At 41.1% G+C, this 20270-nt stretch overlaps 1 protein-coding gene and 1 pseudogene across 2 annotated transcripts in view; one reads left to right on the plus strand and one right to left on the minus strand.

Annotated features, from left to right (window-relative positions):
- Window positions 1–20270, minus strand: part of CRADD (CARD and death domain containing adaptor protein) — a 184656-nt gene that overhangs the window by 136846 nt on the left and 27540 nt on the right. The window lies entirely within an intron of this gene.
- On the plus strand, window positions 16985–17620 carry LOC309868994 (cilia- and flagella-associated protein 276 pseudogene; annotated as a pseudogene). Its single transcript has one exon. The product of its transcript is annotated as a cilia- and flagella-associated protein 276 pseudogene (transcript).

Consider the following 20270-nt stretch of genomic DNA (forward strand, 5'->3'; position numbering starts at 1 on the left):
TATCTCTACAATCACATATCTGTCTGTTTTACTGTGAGGAGAAGGGAAGAAACAAAGAATATAAAACTCATTCTTCCAACTCCCTGTATTCTTTCAAAATCAAGTAATTAGTAGGATTAAAAAAGAAACCACTCGTAACCTAAATGATTTCCCCTTAAGACACATTTTAAGGTTAACAAGAGCACACTTTTTTTTTCTTTTTGCTCCCCTTTTTTCTTTTCTAAAGTCAGACTCTCTGACTTATTAATGATTTTTATTCTGTTTAAATCTAGTCCCTATTTTCTTACATGATTTTTTCTGGAGAGAAATAAGATTTCCATTGTTAATGAAGAAAAAACAGGAGGCTGACACTTTACACACAAAAAAGAATAGCCAAAGGTTACAGTGATGTCAACTTTAGTTTTTGCTGAGGGCTGGTGGGGTTTTGGTGGGGGTTGGGGGGCAGGTGTGAACAACTGGGTGTGTTTTCTTAGTGGAGAGAGGATTTTCACTTCCCGTAGGTGCTATCCTGGTTCTAAGGAGGGGACCAGCTCTGCCACTTCTTCTGGGTAGACCTCATAACAGAATTGAGCAGACTCTATTCTCTAGAAAGGCTGAAGCTGGCAACTGCTTCTCATGGAAGATTCCACAAAAGGCTAAATTAGGATGAGATCGTCAACAGGCTTTAAAAAGGCAGAGTTCCAGGCTCCATCCCTGAGGCCAACGGGCCTCCTTCAGGTCCTTGTCCCCACAGTCTGACACTTTTGGCCTCTCCTCTCTCCTCCAGTTTCCCACCCCATCCTCTGCCAGCCCTTCCTTGTTCCTCTAACCCTGCAAAAAATGAGCCACGCTGTTGTTTTCCTCCAACTGACAAAACAGCTAAGAACACCGAAGAACATGACTGCCCTTTTCAAAATGGGCCACGTAATCACCCTGTTTGAACCCAGCGCTTACAGTAAAAGTGAAAAGAGAGGGAGCTGTTTACGAAACTCTCCTGCTTGCCTTCATAATACTGTCATCTCCTCCCCTCTCAGCCTTCTAAATACCCCAATGAAATTATATAATGAGCTTTATTTTCTCACTCCAAAACTCTTCCTTAGTCCAAACTGCTAATGCAGCAGGTTCCAGCTGCCTAAATTCCCTAAACAACATCTCCTGTTCCATAAAAAGCTGTTGCACTGCAAGCACAGCAGTCCTGCTCCAGGGTTTAGGGCTGTGGAATGACGACCCAATTCCCTCACCCGAGAGGGCGGTGACAGAGGCAACATGGCTGACTGAAAGGTAAACCGTATCAAAGGTTCCTCTTTCCACCGAGGCGGCCAAGAGTGGACAAGGAGAGGCCACCCTCCATTTTTCTTCAGCTCTTAGACTGATTCCATGGGAACTACCTCTGCTCCAATGAAGAAAGGTAGACACTAAGTTGTACTGCTTTTTGTGACTGCATTTGTTTCCCCAAAAAGGAGCAGAGTTCCAGACAAGAGACCACCTTAGTTAGGTGACCTGAAAACCAGAACAGCAGAGTAAAGTGCAGCGTGTTTAAGTTCTTTATTTAAATTAATTAATACGACTTCAATGTTTACATAATAGTCATTGACTCATTGACTTTCATCTGACACATATGGTATGTAAGTCTCTACCTGTGGCAAAAATATTGCTCAAACCATCCTAAGCAGACGTGTATGCTTTATTTTGAATTTTTAAGGCTCCAAAAAAAGAAATTCCATGACCTAGCTTGCATTGCCAGACTTCAACAGTCTTCATACTCAACAATCTAGAGATAGCTAATTACTTGGAATTCTGTGCACAAATATGCTAGCCCATAGCTCCCTGTCTCTCCACCTACTGTTTCCTCTACTTAGAATACCCTCTCCAATCTTGTTCATATAGCAAACTCTTAATATTCTTCCCACAGCTGGCCTATGCCACCATCATTCACCTGTCCCAGACCTAAACCATTACTGTCTCCTTGGTTGCTTGTACATGACCTACACTACCCCTCTCAGACAGTAAGGACCATGTTTTGTTCATGTGTCCATCTCCCCTGCTAGACTCACATCCCTGAAGGAACTGATTGTTTTTAAATCTCTAGTGCCATGCATATTTTGCACCAAATAAAAATAAATTTAAATTAACATTTAAAAAAGAGAACACTGAATTGATGTGGCTGTACAATGACTTCCAGTTTTCAACCATAATGAGCCTAGAACAAGGTTCATATAGACTCTGCTGCTTGATGTTAAGTCTGTCAAGTTATGGTCAGCAATCATTTATTCTCACTCCAGCCTTAGAGCAAAACAAAACAAAAACCTCGCCACACTTCACACTTCTCTGTCTCATTAGATGGAAGACATGGAGGGCTGGGTTACTGGAGAACAACTGACTTACCTAGTCAGAGCCTAAGAGAAGTCAGAACTGAAGGAAATCAGCGGATCCATCAACACTTAACACACCCTCCATCCAGCCCATCATAACCATTTGAATTGGCAATGATGGAAATAAAAGAATTTACTGCCGAGAGCAGAATAAAACTACTATAGGAAGCAGTAGAAGAAATAATCCGAGGAAGAGGTGGGTTGAGGCCATATTTGTAAGAAGAGATGGGAAACACAGAGATGATGGGAGGTCAAAACAAAGTTTTGAACGTAAGGACTTTATAAATCAGTTTGGTCTCTCTTTTCTGGTAATGGGCTGACCATAGAAAAGAATAATAGGAATAATAATAGGAATAATTATTCCCCAATTCCTACACAATGTACTGCACTGCTGTATAAGCATCCCGACGTCATGCTGGTTTTGACAAACACAAGTAGCCAAGCTTTGTCATAGCTTTGTTGCTATGATTCTGCCTTGAGATTCTTTTTCTCTACTTTAACAACGTACATACCTTCCTTGAAAGCCTTTCTGGTACTTGACTGAAGGGAGAGAGGCAGAACAGGGGAGCTCAAAATCTCCTGGGGACCTATTACATGTGCCCAGCACTTGCTAAGCATTCTATGTGCATCATCTACCTACCACCCTCCCAACAAGCCCACTTGGTAGGCATACTTACTCTCACTTTTTTTAAAAAAAGAATTTATTTATTTATTTGTTTGTTAGAGAGCGTGAGAGAGCCCAAACAGGGAGAGAGGCAGGCAGAGGAAGAAATAGGCTCTTCACAGAGCAGGGAGCCCAACGTGGAACTTGATCCAAGGACCCTGAAACCATGAACTAAGCCGAAGGCAGCCGCTTAACCAACTAAGCCACTCAGGCGTCCCTTGTTCTCACTTGCAATGCAATTTTAAGACGAGGTCTCCAGTATTCTTTCCATAAACCATGCTATTCCTATTTCTAGTATCAGCATTAAGAACAAAGGTGTATATATCATTCATTCATTCATTCATTCAACATCTATTCCACAGCTAACCTGAGCCAGGCACTTCACTCTCTTTGAGGATATAAACCAAAAAAGTTCTGCTACTTGACTCCAAATTGCTCACAGCTTAGTGGGAAACAAACACAAAAACAAATAACTTGGTTTATTCTCTTTTCCCCCAGGCTCTGTATTGGGTTTTGTTTTCCCCCTTTGTCACTTTTTACTGCCACTTTACTAACTTTCCAAATCTTAGTAGTTGCTTTCCCATTCTTTATTTTAAACATTAGTAAAACAGGAGAAATCTCCACCATTTTGTATGCTGCCTTCATTGCTAGAATCCCATTCTGGAGGGAAGCAAAACTGAACAAACCATCATTTAAATTTAAATTTGCTCATGCTGCTCTCAGTTCTGTGCTGCTAGAGTAATCACTCATCTGTTTGCTCACATTTTTCGGAGCATCTGCTAGAAGGCCCAGTGCTAGCTGAGGAGACAGTAGTGGGAATTAGATAACCAGGGTTCCTGCCCTCAGGGAGCTTAGCTTCTCGTCATTCCAAGAGGGGAGAAAGTCAGTAAATAAACCCATGGTTTGGGATCAGCGTGCTGTGAAGGAAAACCTGAGTGCTGTGAAAACATATATGGCAAAGGACCTGACCTGGACTGGGGGATGGGGAGGGCCTCCCCTTAGAAGTGGTTTGAAAGCTGAGATCTATGAGTTGAGTGAAGCTGGATGAAGACGGGGGTGGATGGGGTGGAAGGGGAATAGAGAAGAGCATTCTAAGCAGAGGGAACAGCATGAGCAAAAGCCTGAATGTGGAAAGAACGCAGTGCTTCTGAGGTGAGGAAGGCAGGCCAGTGTGTCTGGAAGACAGGCAGTGAGAGCAAAAGGGTCCCAGGTTAAAGCTGTTAAGTCATCACAGCCAGCTTACGCAGGGCATGGCAGACGACCTTGTGGATTTCAAATCTCACCCTAATAGCAATGGGAGCAAAGATTAAAGCAAGTCCACTGAACTCATTTAATGTTCTTTCCAATTCCCTTGGCTACCTGTAATTGATGTACTGGAAAAGGCACACAGTGCAAAAAAGCATTTTGAGGATAGAAAACATATTTAGAATAGAAGGCAGACTGTCACAGAAGAAAGGGGGCTAAAACTAAGAATGAAAAATAATGGGTTCTATTTCATAGCACTATTACCCTGCACTGGTTATTTAATGTCAAAATATCTCTGTTTCCTCATCTATCCAAGCAAAGTACTAAGAAAATCCAAATTCACGTACCTGTTGTAAAAAGCAAATGCATTATTTATAATAGTCAAATTATGGAAGCAACTCAAGTTTCCATTGATAGATGAATAGATAAAGGAGATGTGAGAGAGAGAGAGAGAGATCTAGGACAGAATATTATTCAGTCATAAAAAAAGAATGACATTTTGCCATTTGCAACAACATGTATGGACCTAGAGGGCATTATGCTAAGTGAAATAAGTCAGAGAAAGACAAATTTCATATGATTTCACTTATATTGTGGAATCTAAGAAAACAAAACAAACAGAAAAACAGAAATAGATTATAAATACAGAGAACTGATGGCTGCCAGAGGGAGGGGGGCTGGGGTTATAGGCAAAATAGGTGAAGGGGATTAAGAGGTACAAACTTCCAGTTATGAAACGAAGAAGTCACTGAGATGAAAAGTACTAGGGAATATAGTCAATGATATTATAACATTACATAACGACAGATGGTGATGACACATACTGTGGTGAGCACTGAGTAATATATAGAATTGCCAAGTCACTGTGTTGTACACCTGAAACTAATAATAACATTGTATGCCAACTATACCTCAATAATTATAAATAAATAAATAATCGAGTGAGCCAGCCAGCAAATGAGACACTACAATTTGAGGATGCTATAAATCTCTGAAATATAAGCTCCTGAAGGCAAGGATTTTTATCTGTTTTGTCCACCGCTATTACTGGCACCTAAAGGATAGATGGAAAGACGGAAGAAGAGAGGGAGGGAGGACAAGCAGACTAAGGGATCGCACTGAGCACCATCCTGTGCCAACACGAAGCCAGAGGTCCCAGGTCTGGACGAAGCCCACCCAGGAGGGCAGCCTGCACAGGGAAATAAGATCGCATCACATCACAAATGCCTGCCAGCCAGCCAGGCCCTTCCTCGCCGCCGGCGCACCTCCAGCAACTACCCTAGAGGACCAGCCAGTGCCCCCGCCAGCACAGGAACAGGAACCTGTGGCATCCACTTGGGCAGTGGAGTAAGATGGGGTGACTGCGAGCAGTGAAACCACTGCCCTTCCTGCTTCCTCCTCCTGAGAGACCGGCCCCTGACAAGGAGCCCAACGCCAGGCCCTGCATACACATCCTTCTCTCTAATACCATCCATCACTTCAGATTCTTATTCTTTTTACCAATTGTACTACTATAATAAATTTTTAGAGAACTTCTTAAACTTTTCTTATATTGCACAGTCTTAGCTATGTGCGTTCAATTTCTTAAAGAATTACAATTACAAGGTAAAACACAAAGATGAAAGCGAAAATATAAAAAGCCTTAAGATGTTCTTTGATATTCAGCTTTATAACCATGACATAGTAACCATTCACTGAATACCTACTTACTCCAAACACAGAGTTTGGTACTTAGCCTATTATTTCTAATCTTCACATCTGATAAGGTAAGCACTACTGACCCCACTTCACAGGAGAAAATTAAGTCTCGGAGCATAAGTAACTTGCCCAAGGTCACAGGGTTATTAAGAGACACAGCCAGGGTTCCGGTCTGGGTCTTTGAGATAATACAGTATACATCCTTTCCAATATATCACTTCTTATCAAAATATTCTAAAAGAGATTGAACTATATGTGCTAAGAGCAACCTGAGTATTTCCTATGTACCAGATGCTATTGAACTCTTAACAAAAATTCTCTCATTGAATCCTCTCAGTAATGCTCTAGGTTGGTACTTTTGAGATGAAGAAACTGAAGCCCAGGAGACTGGGTAACTTTCCAAAAGTAACAACACTTCTCCATAGTAGAGACTGGATTTTATTTAACTCAGGGCTACCTGACTCCAAAATGCACCCTCTTAACTGCTACATAAGAGTTCCACTATTCACATGAGATCAGTGTGACATGTACACCTCTGAAAGAGAATGTCAGAAGAACAGGGTCAATAAACCATTTCAAAGATTATTCAAACTAACTACTGCATTAAGACACTGTCTCTAAAAGCCCATTACTAACTACGTTCGTGGTGACTGTCACCTTGCTCGGTTGCCCCGAATGGCCTTTGGAACTATCTACACCCAGTATTTCCACTACAAGTGTTTTCCGCTTTCATTTGGTAAGCAAGTTAAAAATTTATTTCTTAAACCACCAGCTCAATCAAATGGAACTCCTATCTCTGCACCCACATCTTCAGAGATACCACCAAAATGAACCCTAGTTACTTAGCCTACAATTCTCATCATTAAACAATGTTGAGTGGTTAGGAAGATGCTCACAGTCACTGTGCAAACTGCCCACAAGCCATATAAAATTCCAGCTTTCAGAGTTTCATAATAAATTCTAGGTTATGTATCAAGCCTCAGGAGATATTCCCAACATGACTGTCTCCTTATCAGAAAGAATACTTTTCTAAACCAGGAGGTTCCTTGAGGGGGACTCCTTCAGCAATATTTAAGACCATTTTTTTTTTTTAATTCCATTTGTTAAAAAAAAAAAAAAAAATCCATTTGTTGGGGCGCCTGGGTGGTTCAGTGGGTTAAGCCTCTGCCTTCGGCTTAGGTCATGACGGTCTCAGGGTCCTGGGATCAAGCCCCGCATTAGGCTCTCTGCTCGGCAGAGAGCTCCTCTCTCTGCTTGCCTCTCCCTCTGCCTGCCTCTCCACCTACTTGTGATCTCTTTCTCTCTCTCTGTCAAATAAATAAAATCTTAAAAAAATAAAATAAAATAAAAATTCCATTTGTTATTAAGAAGGTGTGAGCCCAGAGCACCTGGCTGACTTAGTTGGTGGAGCATGTAACTCTTGATCTCAGGGTCCTGAGTTTGAGCCCTATGTTGGGAGTTCAGATTACTTAACTTAAAAAAAAAAAAAAAAAAGTGCCCAATAGAAAAACCCGACCTTGCCGAACTGCTGACTGGTCAAGCATGAATAGGACTCCCCTGCATCTATTGAGAAGTTTACTCATGTCAATTTCACAATAACTGGATTTGTAAATCAAATAGCTGGCAAACCATTACTTTAAACCCAATCAGTGAAAAAATTCTGGCAATTCTTAGAAAAACACATGGGAAATCATGTGTGTGTGTGCACTTACACTTATGCCAACTCTCAAAGAGTAAAATGTAAGTACAGGGAAAACCTAAAAACTCCCTAACAAAAGCAAAGTAAATATACAGACCTGGATGAAATCTCTAAATTTTGTACTTAAACTTCAAGTTGGAATGTTCCATGAGTATGGGAAAATTATAACAAGTATTTTTAAATACTTTTTAAAAACCAGAGTATATTTGTACAGCAAAAAGAAATCAGAAAAACTGCAGAAAAATATAAAGAAAATAAATCATTTATAATTACACCACTGTCAACACCGTGTCCCAGACTTTTTTCTTGGCATGTGTGGGTATATAAACACCGAGTTTCTCAAATATAGGGTTGCGCCACATGGTCTGTTTTGCAACTGGCTTTGTTTTACTTTTCCATCCAATAGTAAATCAGGGACATTAAAAAATTAATAAATACAGCTCTACATCTTCAATTCTCCCATACCGATTTAGTCCTTCACTGACGGACAAGTTTCTTTCAAACTTGTGCTTTTATAAATACTGAATTGAACATTCTTATGCATATGACTACATGTCAAATTAATCCTTTCAAATTCCTAGAAGTAGAAATACTATGTCAAAGGATGTGGCTCTTGATACATATTGCCAAACTGCCTTCCAGAAATATGTCAGTTGACACAGCTACCAACTATAGAAGAGAGTACAGACTTTTCTTTAGAGGAAACTTTCCTAGCAATAAGATTTTTTTTTTAACTCACTTCCAATCTGACAGACAAACCAAATGGTAACTTCAGGTTGCTTTCATTTGCATTTTCTTTTCATAAGTACATTGCTAGATAGAGGTCAGTGTCTACTGAAGATTAAGAGCTTTGGGGGCAAACAGTCCTGGGTTACAGAAACCCTGGTAATTGTGTGACCTAGGACAAGGCATCTGAACTACCTAAGTTGGACTCTCTCCACTGCAAGATGTAAATCACTGCACCTGACTCAGTATCTCCTGAAGCACTGTATGTAAGCCCTAGCCCAGTGCCTGACACAATAAACACTCGGTGAATGGCAGTTGCTAGTTGTAGTTGTCCAGGTTGTTGTCAGAGTAGTAGAAGAGTCTTAGCAGCCATTCATATTTCTTCTCTTGCTAACAGCCTTTTCATATCCTTGGTCCATTTTTGTGCTAGAGAATTCATTTGTTGTTTATTAATCTGTTCATTTGTTGTATATCAACAGCCCATTATACTGGGGCACCTGGGTTGCTCAGTGTGTTAAAGCCTCTGCCTTCAGCTCAGTTCATGATCTCAGGGTCCTGGGATTGAGCCCTGCATCGGGCTCTCTGCTCAGCAGGGAGCCTGCATCCCACCCGGCCAGCTTTTAGGCTTCCTGTTGTAGCTATGCCATTCTAAATTCTCTTCTATCCTGTTACTATGATAAAGTACACTGACTTTCAAATGTTAAACCAATCTTGAATTTCTGGGATAAACCCCATTTGGTAATGATATATTACCATTTTTCTATTTTACTATAAACTGTTAATATTTTGTTAAGCATTTTTGCATCTATGTTAATGAAGTCTGATTTTTTCTTACAATGTCTTTGTCATGTTTTGGTATGTTATACTGGCCTCTAGTTTCTGAGTTTATATACTATTTTATTTTTTATTTACTGTATTTTATAATATTTTAAAATTTGATGAGATAAAATCTCCTGTTTTTTTCATTCTTCCCTAATCTCAAACAATAGTTTTCTGAACTTTAAAATTATTCTATCAAATTCATAGAACAATAATCCTACTGCAATTTTTGCTGGAATTACTTCAAACTTTGGATTAATGTAGATAAGAACAATATTGATATACTTTCTACATTAACAATTCTCACCAAAAAACATGACATGTTTCTCCATTTATTCAAGTGTTCCTTTATATGGCTCAGCCCAGTTTGGAAGAATTCTTCATACATGCTGTGTGCAATTGCTACATATTTTATGATCACCTTTATTTTTCAACTCTGTTCATGTCCATACTACTATGTTTCATTAGTTCTGATTACCAGTTGTACTTAACTGGTAGAATTTCTGGTATATTTCTTTTCCTTGGAAGGGATGGAGGACCTATGGAAGAAAGCAGCTGAATATTGCCATTTCATTATTTAACAGACATTTATTGAACATATAACATGTATTAGGCACTAAGTATACAAATTATCCCTGTCCTCAAGGGCTCACAGTCTAGAGAGTGAGATAAGCGAGAACACAGAGAAGCATACTGTAACAGCGTAAGCCCTGTGTTCAAGGAGAGCCCAAGAAAACAACACAGAGTCTTCCATGAATACAGGGTATTGTTGGGGAAAACTTCCCAAAGAACTGATCCCCGATCCCTGAGGTGGGTCCCCATTTCTCCCTTGAATAGGCCTGGCATGGGCCCATGTAGAAGCTCCATTAAATCCTCCAGAATGAATGAATGTCATTAACATAGAGCTGAGTGTGCTCTATCACCGCTCTATCACGGTGGCACATCCCTTCAGCTTGCTGGCTTCACCCTCTGGCTCAGCAACCCTGGCTGCCTATGGCTGAGCTGGACACTGAGCACTGTGGGTGGAGCCTCATTTCTCACATCCCCTCCTCTCTACCTCAGGAAAAGGCCATCAGTGTCAAGTTGAGTCATTACAGTTTCAGTTACTCATAGGCCTGACTCTCAACTCCTTAAAACCCATGAAGGATTTATTTCTACACAGAAACATTATGTTTGGCAGAAAATGGTTTCATTTCATGCCTAAAATGGTAACAAAGCAAATGAAAGCAAAATTGCTGTGTCTCCTGGACAGTGACAGGTTTTGGCAACAAATAAGCAGACCTAGTCAAGCTCTGGGATTGGCTGCTTGGATGAACTATTTTTCGGTATTAACTGTGGAATCATCCCACAACTACAGAGCCCTTAGCAGAGTGACCACAGGAAGCTGTGCATGGAGGAAGAGGGAGAGAACACAGTCACTTGTTATTCTTGAAGAGACCCCAGGATCTGTCCAGTTATTCAAAAACACATCTGGAAAGAATTCACCTGTCTTGAACTCTGCTTGCTCAACAGCAAAACAAGCAAAAGCACCACAAAACACTCAATCACAGTGATCTTTTCAATTGCTGAGGTTGAAAGTTTTCCCACCTGAGCATCATAAATGAGACAAATTGCATAATAAGATAATAAGAGCTCTTGCCGAAAGATGCAATCACAAAATAAAAGGACCTTTCAAAATCTTAGTAGAGTTGGTAATTATCCAGGAACGGAATATAAAGAAGAACAATTCCAAGGTTCCTGCTGCTTCATGTTATCATGAAACTCAGAAGGCCGAATGCCAAAGATCACTCCTTTCACTTACAACAGACTTTCCTATGTCTTTGGCAACAGCTCTATTCCTACTGAGTGCTGGAGTAGTCTTGCTTATCAGTCAAACCTCAAATGCCACAATTCACAAAGTTGCCATTTGTTCTTTCCTACAGTGAAAACCAAACTTTAACCTGGTGAGATTCACAGCAGAAAAGAATAAGGACAAAACAGTAGCTTGTAGTTCTTTGTGCTTCAACTGACACGGCATATATTTAATTATTTGGGTAAGATCTGTGCCTGATAAGAGAGGCGCCCCTCCAAAGAGAGTACTAGTGAAGTCTGTTCCCTACCACAAAAAGCAAGACCTGAAAAAAATCAAATGCATACTTAAATATTAAAAAATACATTTATTGACCCAAATAAGTAATACATGATTTCAATTTGCCCAAGCAAATTGAGAGTATCATTAAATAAACTATTTACTTGTTGCCAGTTCAAGAACATTAACTACAAAAACAATTACAGCTGCAGACTTTGCAAACTGTTCAGATTAACTCAGTAGGAGAACCACAGGTCTTGGAGACACCTCTGGGTTTCTAACAGTGCGCTGATGTATAGCTTTGAGGCCTTGGAAAAGCTCATCTCTCTGAGCTTCCTTCTCTGCAAAATGGGGAAAATACCTACTTCATTGAGAGAGGTTTTGAGGCTTGAGAGAGAGGTACATATAAAGCCCAACAATGAATAGACAGAGGGACATTCCACAGCTCACTAGTTTCCTATTCAGATTCTCTGGGAACTAAATGGTCAAAATAAATGTCCCTAGCTTTTCAACCCACAACAGACACTTAACTATTTAAAATAAAGATCTTCCTTGACTTACAAAGGAGTTACTTCCTAAAAACTCATCCTAAGTTTAAAATATCCTACAGAAAATACATTCCATATGCCAACCCTATTGAACATCATTGCTTAATCTCATTTACCTTAACTGCCCAGAACACTTACGTTTGCCCACAGTGGGAAAAGATCATCTCACACAAAGCCTATTTTGTAAGAAAATGTTGAACAGCTGTACTCACTTGGGAAGTGAGGAACAGAATGGGGTCTGAGCAGAGAGCGTTCGTTGCAGGATCACATGGCTGACTGGGAGCCGTGGCTCCCCCTGCTGCCCGTTGTCACCGGAGGGTGTCGGGCTGTGTCCTGCCTGCCTGGGAGAAGACTTATGCTCCCAAGTTTCTACTGAATGCGTACAGCCTTCACACCGTCATAAAGTTGAAAAATCAAGTCAGGGACCATCTGTTTTGAATTCTTTCCATTAAAACACACCAAACCCATTTGCATTACAATATTCCACAGGTCAATTATCTTCAGCAAAACTTGAATTTCTTATATTTTTCCAACCTCTCATTTTCATGCTCTTACAAATACAAGTACCATCGCATCACCACCATTTCCCAAAGTCGTTCTCAAGGGACTCTGTTGGGAGGAGTGGGGCAGGGTACATTGGGGTGAGGGCCTTGAGTCTTTAAAGGCAGTACTTGGCATCTAGTTCAATTTGTATTTTTAAATCAATCAACAGTTTTTTCTTCAAAGCAGAATGGTTTGAGAACATGCAAATTCATATCTAAGGAGCACTACAGCAGGTGGTGACGATCAGAAACTCAGCTGAATGCTGCCAGTAATCACGGTGTTTTAAAATTGTTTTATTCTTAGACATACATTGTTCAGACATTATGATGCCCATAATGGGCCACTGGTTAAAAAAGAGAAGCACAGGGAACACTCATAGAGAAATACAACAAGTTAATGAGGAGATGAACATAAAAATTATGTCTATTCCTTAAAAATTACTTTGTAGTAAAAGAAAATGTCCAAACCAATGTTAAAAAGATGCAAAATAGTGACAATTATACCAACATGCCCTGTCATTTTCAGGAATACACTCTTCTTGCTAATGAAGTTAGAAAGGTAGAAAGAGGTAAAGTGAGAAGTCTTACTCTTACCGTGTAAATAATTTATATAAGAATCAAAGGGAAGAGCGTCTCTGGTCCTCAGTTATCCCATCTCTACATAGGAGTTGTTTAATAAAACTCAACCTAAGCAGGGTGCCATCCTGTTCTTTGGGCTAACACAACTGTCACTGCCAACTTCTTTTTCATGTACTATTTCCATTCTAGAGGCTGGAAGAAGAAACATTCACTGTGCAGCCTCTCCTGCAGCAAGGAGTAACCATGCAAAACTCCCAGCCACCGAAACAAAAAAGGAAATTGGCTGGGGGTTTCTGGGAAGACTACTGCTTTTCCTGATAAAAGTGACAGATGCATCAGGAGTTGCCCCTTCCCACTAACTTCCCGCCTTACAGATGCAGCCATTTTGCTAACACAAGGAGAACCAATTCCATCAACCCTTGCATCTGAGAAAGGCAACAAATTCTAAGGGCTTACCATCCAATAATCTGAGCCACACATATAATTTTAAATTTTCTAGTGGCCTAGCACCACATTTCTAAAAAGAAAAACAAGATGAAATTAATTTTTTAAGATTTTTTTTAATTTATTGAAGAGAGAGAGCATGAGGTGGAGGGTGGGAATAGAGGGAGAGGGAGAAGCAGACTCCCCACTAAGCAGGGAGACCCACACAGGGCTCCGTCCCAGGACTCAGAGATCATGACCTGAGTCAAAGGCAGATGCCTAACCAACTGAGCCACCAGATGCCCCCAAGATGAAATTAATTTTAATAATGAATTTTATGTAACCCAATATATCAAAACATCATTTTAATAGGCACGCAAAATAAATAATGATTAGATAGCTTACATTACTTTTTGGTACTAAAATATGGTATGCATTTGAATCCAGCATACATTTTCCACTTCAGCACACATCAATTTGGAGTTACTACATTTTTACTGTTCAACACTTGCAGTAGAGGCTACCATGTTGAACAACACAGGTCGAATGGAAGAACATACACTCTTTTCTGTAGATGGACAACAGGTAAAGTTGTGTTAATCAAATAACCTGGCAAAATATAGTAGCAACTTTCTGGACCTAGTAGTGCACAAACCTCCTTTAAAGCAGAAAAAAAGGGAATGAAATCTCATGGATCTCTGAGAATATGCCCTTGAACTTTTTTTTTTTTTTTTTAAGATTTTATTTATTTATTTGACAGAGAGAGAGAGATCACAAGTAGGCAGACAGGCAGGCAGAGAGAGAAGGGGAAGCAGGCTCCCCACTGAGGAGAGAGCCCGATGCGGGACTCTATCCCAGGACCCTGAGGTCATGACCTGAGCCAATGGCAGAGGCCCAACCCACTGAGCCACCCAGGCGCCCTGCCTTTGAACTTCTAAGGATCAATGTTCCCCAACTGAGCCTCCAGAGAGCCTTCAAAAGTGGCTTTTTTTTTAAGCTTATCCTCAAAATAACAACATACAAAAGAAAATATGTTTTATGTAAAAAATTTGAGGAGTTTGAAAGCACTGTTGGAAAAGAATCAGGAGATCTTTATTTTTATCTTGATTCTACCACCGAACTAAAGTGGTAACTTGGAAAACAAAACAAAACTATTTTTCCAGGCCTCCTTTCTCTAAGGGTGCCCCAGCTGCCCACTAAACAATGCTGTTATAAGCATTCACAAACCATCCTTTTACTAATCCATTTTAGAACTCTGCCCATGAGGAGGATAACACATTCTCTCTCGGTCTATGGCTTTTGAACCATATTCCTCACTATTGAAAATTAGGACTGCCTTTACCTACCTTCATAATTCTGACATTTTTCCATTCTTCAAAATTCTATGAAATAATACTTAATAACAAATTATCCCCAAGTTCTTTCAGTGTCCTGAAATAGAATTCTTCTGGATCAAAACTCTTAAACTCATTTTGAGCAATTAAACAGTCTTGTCCTATCCATTCATGTTTCTCAAGCTTTAATTTCATATTACCAAGGATTTTTCTGGCTTATTCGGGATGACCATTCCTGCCTTTCATTTATTCACTTTATAAAGGACTACTTACCGAAGATCTACTGTATATGTTGACACAATGGGACTAGAGATGGAACATGAACAAGACAGGCAAAGGCAGTACCTGCTTGCAAAGAGCTAACACTCCAGTAATGGGAGAAGTCAGTAAAGAAGCAAAAAAATAAGCAGGGAAATTCCAAGTGGCAAAGAGTGATATAATAACAGCTAACATTTGAGAGCATACCATATACCCAATAGCCTTCTAAATATTAACTAACTTAATCCTCGTAACAACTCTATGAAGTACATACTGTTATCAACCACATTTTATAAATGAGAAAAATGAGAAACAGAGGTTCAGTGCTAAAAAGAACAGAACAGAGAAACAAGGGAAGTGCCCGGTGCACTGCTATTGCCTGGGAGGTCAGGCAGGTCTCTCCAAGGTCATCTGGGCTGGGGCTGGGCCTGGAATGAAGACCAGACGCAGAGATCTAGGAGTAGAGTGTTCCAGAGAAAAGGAACAAAAAGAAAAAGGCCCTAACGCAGGATGAACCTGGCAGGATAAACCTGAGGGCTCCAGGAACAGAAACAAGCAAAAAGTGGCTTGAAACATAAAGAGGGAGGGGAGAGTCGTAGGAGGTGTGTGTCAGAGGTGGGAGCAGGAGCCAATCTATGCTAAGGAGGAGTTGCTATTTTATCACAAGTACAAGGGAAACCCACTGGTTTATTTTAAGCTGAGGAAGTACATGATATGATTGACATTTTTAAAAGATCACTCTGGTTGCTTTGTGGGAAATGAACTTTAGGAGGCAAGAAAGGAATCAGAGAAACCAGTTAAAACAGAGAAGGCAGAAGCCAAACAGCAGTTGAATAGTTCAAGTTTTCCTCTGCCATCTATTAACATTATACCATTGGCCTAGAGCAACAGGCTTGTTCCCTTCTGCTTCTTGGCCTGGGCTTACGTGACCCGCAGACAGAGTCCCTTGGTCTAGGTTACCCTGAGAACTAGACAAGAGTCCCAAACCGCCTTTCAGAGGCTTTGGCTTCTGATTCCAACCTCCGCCCCAACCAATGGAACATGTACGATACAACATAAATGCCAAGGAAAGCAGAAAACCAGGGCAACACAGCCAACGATCTTCAGCTGCTGCTCAATTAAGCCCAAAATGTTCACAACACTTCTCTCTATAAACACTTCATAATTCAAACACAAGGGGCTCAACTAATACTCAAGACCTGTGACTTCACTAATAATGCTCTACTTCCCACTGAAGAGGTAAAACTATTAAAAATCGAAGCATGCTGATGTGGACTGTCTGCAAACATTGTCCCTGATAACTCCTCACAGCTCTGTTACACACATGCCACCCAACCCACCAAGAGGTGGCATTTCCACGCCCTCCCCCTGAATTTGGCTGGCCTTGGGACTCACCTGGACCAGGACAACGTGGTGGAAGGGATGCTGTGCCAAGTCCTGATCTAGACCTTGAGAGATGTGGCAGTGCCCCCACACACTTGGAGTTTTGGGACCACGCGATCAGGAGCCCAGTCTACCTGCCCAAGGAAATGAGGCCATCGTGGAGAGGAGCAAAGCTGTTCCTGTCTATAGCCAACACAAGATGTGTGAGTGAAGCTTTACTGGACATTCTAGGACCAGGCAGGCTCTGCAACTGCAAGCATCCACTGCCTTAGTGACACTAATTGACACAACGTGGAGCAACAGAACCACTCAGCTGAGCCCAGCCAACTTACAAAATTGTGAGAACTAATAAGCTGTTATTGTTTAAAGCCACTAAATGTTGGCATGGTATATTATGCAGCAATCAGTAACCTGATATAAAAACGTGTAAGTTGTTGATTCTACAGGCCCTTTGTGAGCCATGAATGTCACCTGAGAAAGCTAAACTGATCACACTAACCAGAGAAGCCCACTAATGAAGATAATTTTATTACTGTTTAGTTTCCTTGGGAATTTAACATTGCCTCTTCTGATTTCTAGACATATGTATTCATTTTACACTAAGGGCTTGAAGAACTCTAATTTCTCATATTCAAGTAAGTTTAACACATTCTTATTAAGAATCTCCAGGCTTTCCATCCTTCACACCAGCTTCTCACTCCGCATTTTACCATGCCTTTCACCCGAGACCCTTTCCAGCACCCTACGTTGGATAACGATGAGACCTACCTGGGAAAACTCCGGGCTTCCAAGAAACTGCCATATAAGAACCCAGCTCACCTTGCTCAGCAACAGGAACCCTGGAGTCGGCTCAGCTCAACTCCCACAATCACCTCCATGAGGCGGGATGTTTATTTTTTTGATCCTGAGATACCAAAGGATGACCTGGATTTTCGCTTAGCAGCCTTGTACAACCACCACACAGGGACATTCAAGAACAAAAGTGAGATACTCTTACACCAGGAGACTACCCAGGATACCCATGAAATCATTAAGACCCAATTCCCTGGAGAACTTTTACCCCCTCCTCCACCACCTTCCATCACTTCCCGGTCTAACATCAGATACTGAATCAACCCTAAGAAGGAGTCTATCCACAGCATCCAGGGATCCATAGTGTCCCCTCACACTGCAGCCACCAATGGAGGCTACTCCCAAAAGACTGATGGTGGCTTCTTCTCTACCTAATGTTAACAGGCCCCTGGACTAATTAATCATAGTGGAACATCTGCTACCCATCTCCATTAAATAGATTTGTTCTGGATGAAAAAAAAAAAAAAAGAAAGAATCTCCAATGCTCTGTACCAGAGAATAAAAAGCAAACTAGACCCAGGCTCTTCAAAGAGTTTATACTTAAGTGAAAGAACTACATGTATATAAATATTTCCAGGTGAAGCAGAATATGCTTATTTGATATCAAATCACATAACTATTAAGTACAATGGAGGAAAGAGGTCATCCACATGGAATTTCAAAATGTCAAGACAAAAAGCAGGATATTCCAGATAGAAATACAAACAGGAACAAAGACTAAGAAGCGCTATCGTACAGAGTACTTTTGAGGAACGGCAAGTTCTCTGATAACCGAGACCTGGCATGACACAGTGTATCTGGTCTGAGTGAATCACTCCCTGGTAAGCCCTATTGTAGTGCTTACCACATGAAGAAGCTATGGGGGCTTGGGGGGGGGGGCGGTCTGAAGGCCCAGAAGTTGTTGAATGAGGACCCTGAGGTCAGCATTAAAACAAACGACCTGTGAATGTATTGGTATACTTTTGCTTCTCTTTCATTCTACCTTGCAAGCAGCCAGCAGTACCACCTGTCTTCCATTTTGCTAAATCCTTCCCCATCTCAAGTTCTACATGTGCATCCTTATTGATTCATTCAGCCATTTTTTATCAGGCACCAAGTATTTGCCAGGCACTGTTCTAGGTGCTGAGGTACAGTAAGGAACAAGGGAGACAATGACCCTGCCTTCATGAAGATGAACAGTGATGAAGGATAGGAAGTAGATGAGGTGGGTGGCCAGAGAAGGGTTGAAGAGGGCATATTTGACCAGAGATCTGACTGAAGTCAGAAAGCAAGCCACGGGAATATCTAGGGAAAGAGCATTCCAGGCCAAGGAATGAGCAAGAGCAAAGGTCCTGAAATGTCTGCATATTCAAGGAAGGGGGCCAGAGAGGGAGGAAAAACAAGGTAGAAAAGGAGATTGGAGAGGAAGCAGGGATCGAGTTCACAGAGGGACTTGAAGGTGACGACCAACACTCTGGATTTTGTTTTCAGTGTAATGGGAAGCCTATCTCCTTATGCCCTTTCCCAGCCCCTGCCCCAGCCCCAACAGCCTCTACTGATGACTCTTCCTTCCTGTGCACATATCACCTGTACTTTTGCCACCCAGACTATATTCCATGGATTTCTATTCATCTCTTATGCATCAGTCCTGTTTCCTCAACTATGTCTCAGAGGCAAGAATTGTGTCATTTTCTCCTCTGCATTTCCAGGGCCTGGCACCTATGTGGTGCTCAATAAATCTTTTTGGAAGGTGATATTGATGATGTAATCCCTTGGGAGTCCTTTCCAGCTGTAAGATCTATGATTCCTTTGAACTCCTCGAACAAACTAGCTTGCACTATGACTCAGAGGACTGACATCTTTCTAGATGTTTTGAGATTACAGTCATCCATTAAATGACTGGGATGAATCACATCAGACTTTTTTTTTTTTTAATTGAAGGCTGTATCATTTGGAATAGGTTCCCCTTAAGTGGAACTACTTATTAGTATTTATACTTTAAGCTATCTGAACTTCAGGAGAGGCATAAATTGCTATTAAGTAAATGCAATCCTGATGTGATCCCATCACCAGCTATTAAAGATAGCCTTGAGGGCGCCTGGGTGGCTCAGTGGGTTAAGCCGCTGCCTTCGGCTCAGGTCATGATCTCAGGGTCCTGGGATCGAGTCCCGCATCGGGCTCTCTGCTCGGCAGGGAGCCTGCTTCCCTCTCTCTCTCTCTCTCTGCCTGCCTCTCCATCTACTTGTGATTTCTCTCTGTCAAATAAATAAATAAAAATCTTTAAAAAAAAAAAAAAAAAAAAAAAAGATAGCCTTGAAATCTCTGCCGCTTCTCCTAGTGCAAAATGGAGGATAATTCCCCTTACTTTGAGTCTAGCTTGGTGTTAGTGTCTTATCTGACCAATAAAATGTGGGAGAAATAGTGTTCTGGAACTTATGGGCTAGGTCATAAGAAGCTTTGAGCCTTAAAGTTTCTACCTACACCTTTTGGGGACACTCCCTCTGGAAACCCAGCTGCCATGCTGAGGGTAGTGCAAGCACACTGGAGAGACCATGTGTCAGTGCTCAAACCAACAGCTCTCGCTGAGTCTCCTGCCAAGAGCCAGAATCAACAGTCAGCACACCCCCAGCCCAGGCACTAGATGGAGGAGGGAAGAAGCCGTCTTAAAATTGAAGCCTCCAGCCCCAGGCACCACAACTGACATCATATGGATCAGACACAAACCACACAGCTGAATCCCTTCTGAATTCCTAACCCACGCAATCAAATGGTTGTTAGAATCTGCCAAGTTTGAGAACACTTTGTTATCTAACAATATTTTTAATTTAAAAAAATAATCATAGAACATCACCACTCACAAAAGTGCCCCTCCCCCAAACATTTATAAAGATGACAGATACTCACAGTCCAATATTTGTCCTATGTCCAATGAACTACTCTTCCCAGAGATTTGACTCATAGACATGAGGAAGACAAATTAGGTGATTTTGAATGAAAACCTTGAATCAATCTTACTACTAAAATTGTAGGCAGTCCTACAAAAGCCACAGCACCCATATGGATTACACAGGTCACAGAATTATGCTATTGGGCAAATTATAC

Source organism: Mustela nivalis (assembly GCF_964662115.1).
Source record: "Mustela nivalis genome assembly, chromosome: 7".
Lineage (NCBI taxonomy): Eukaryota > Metazoa > Chordata > Mammalia > Carnivora > Mustelidae > Mustela > Mustela nivalis.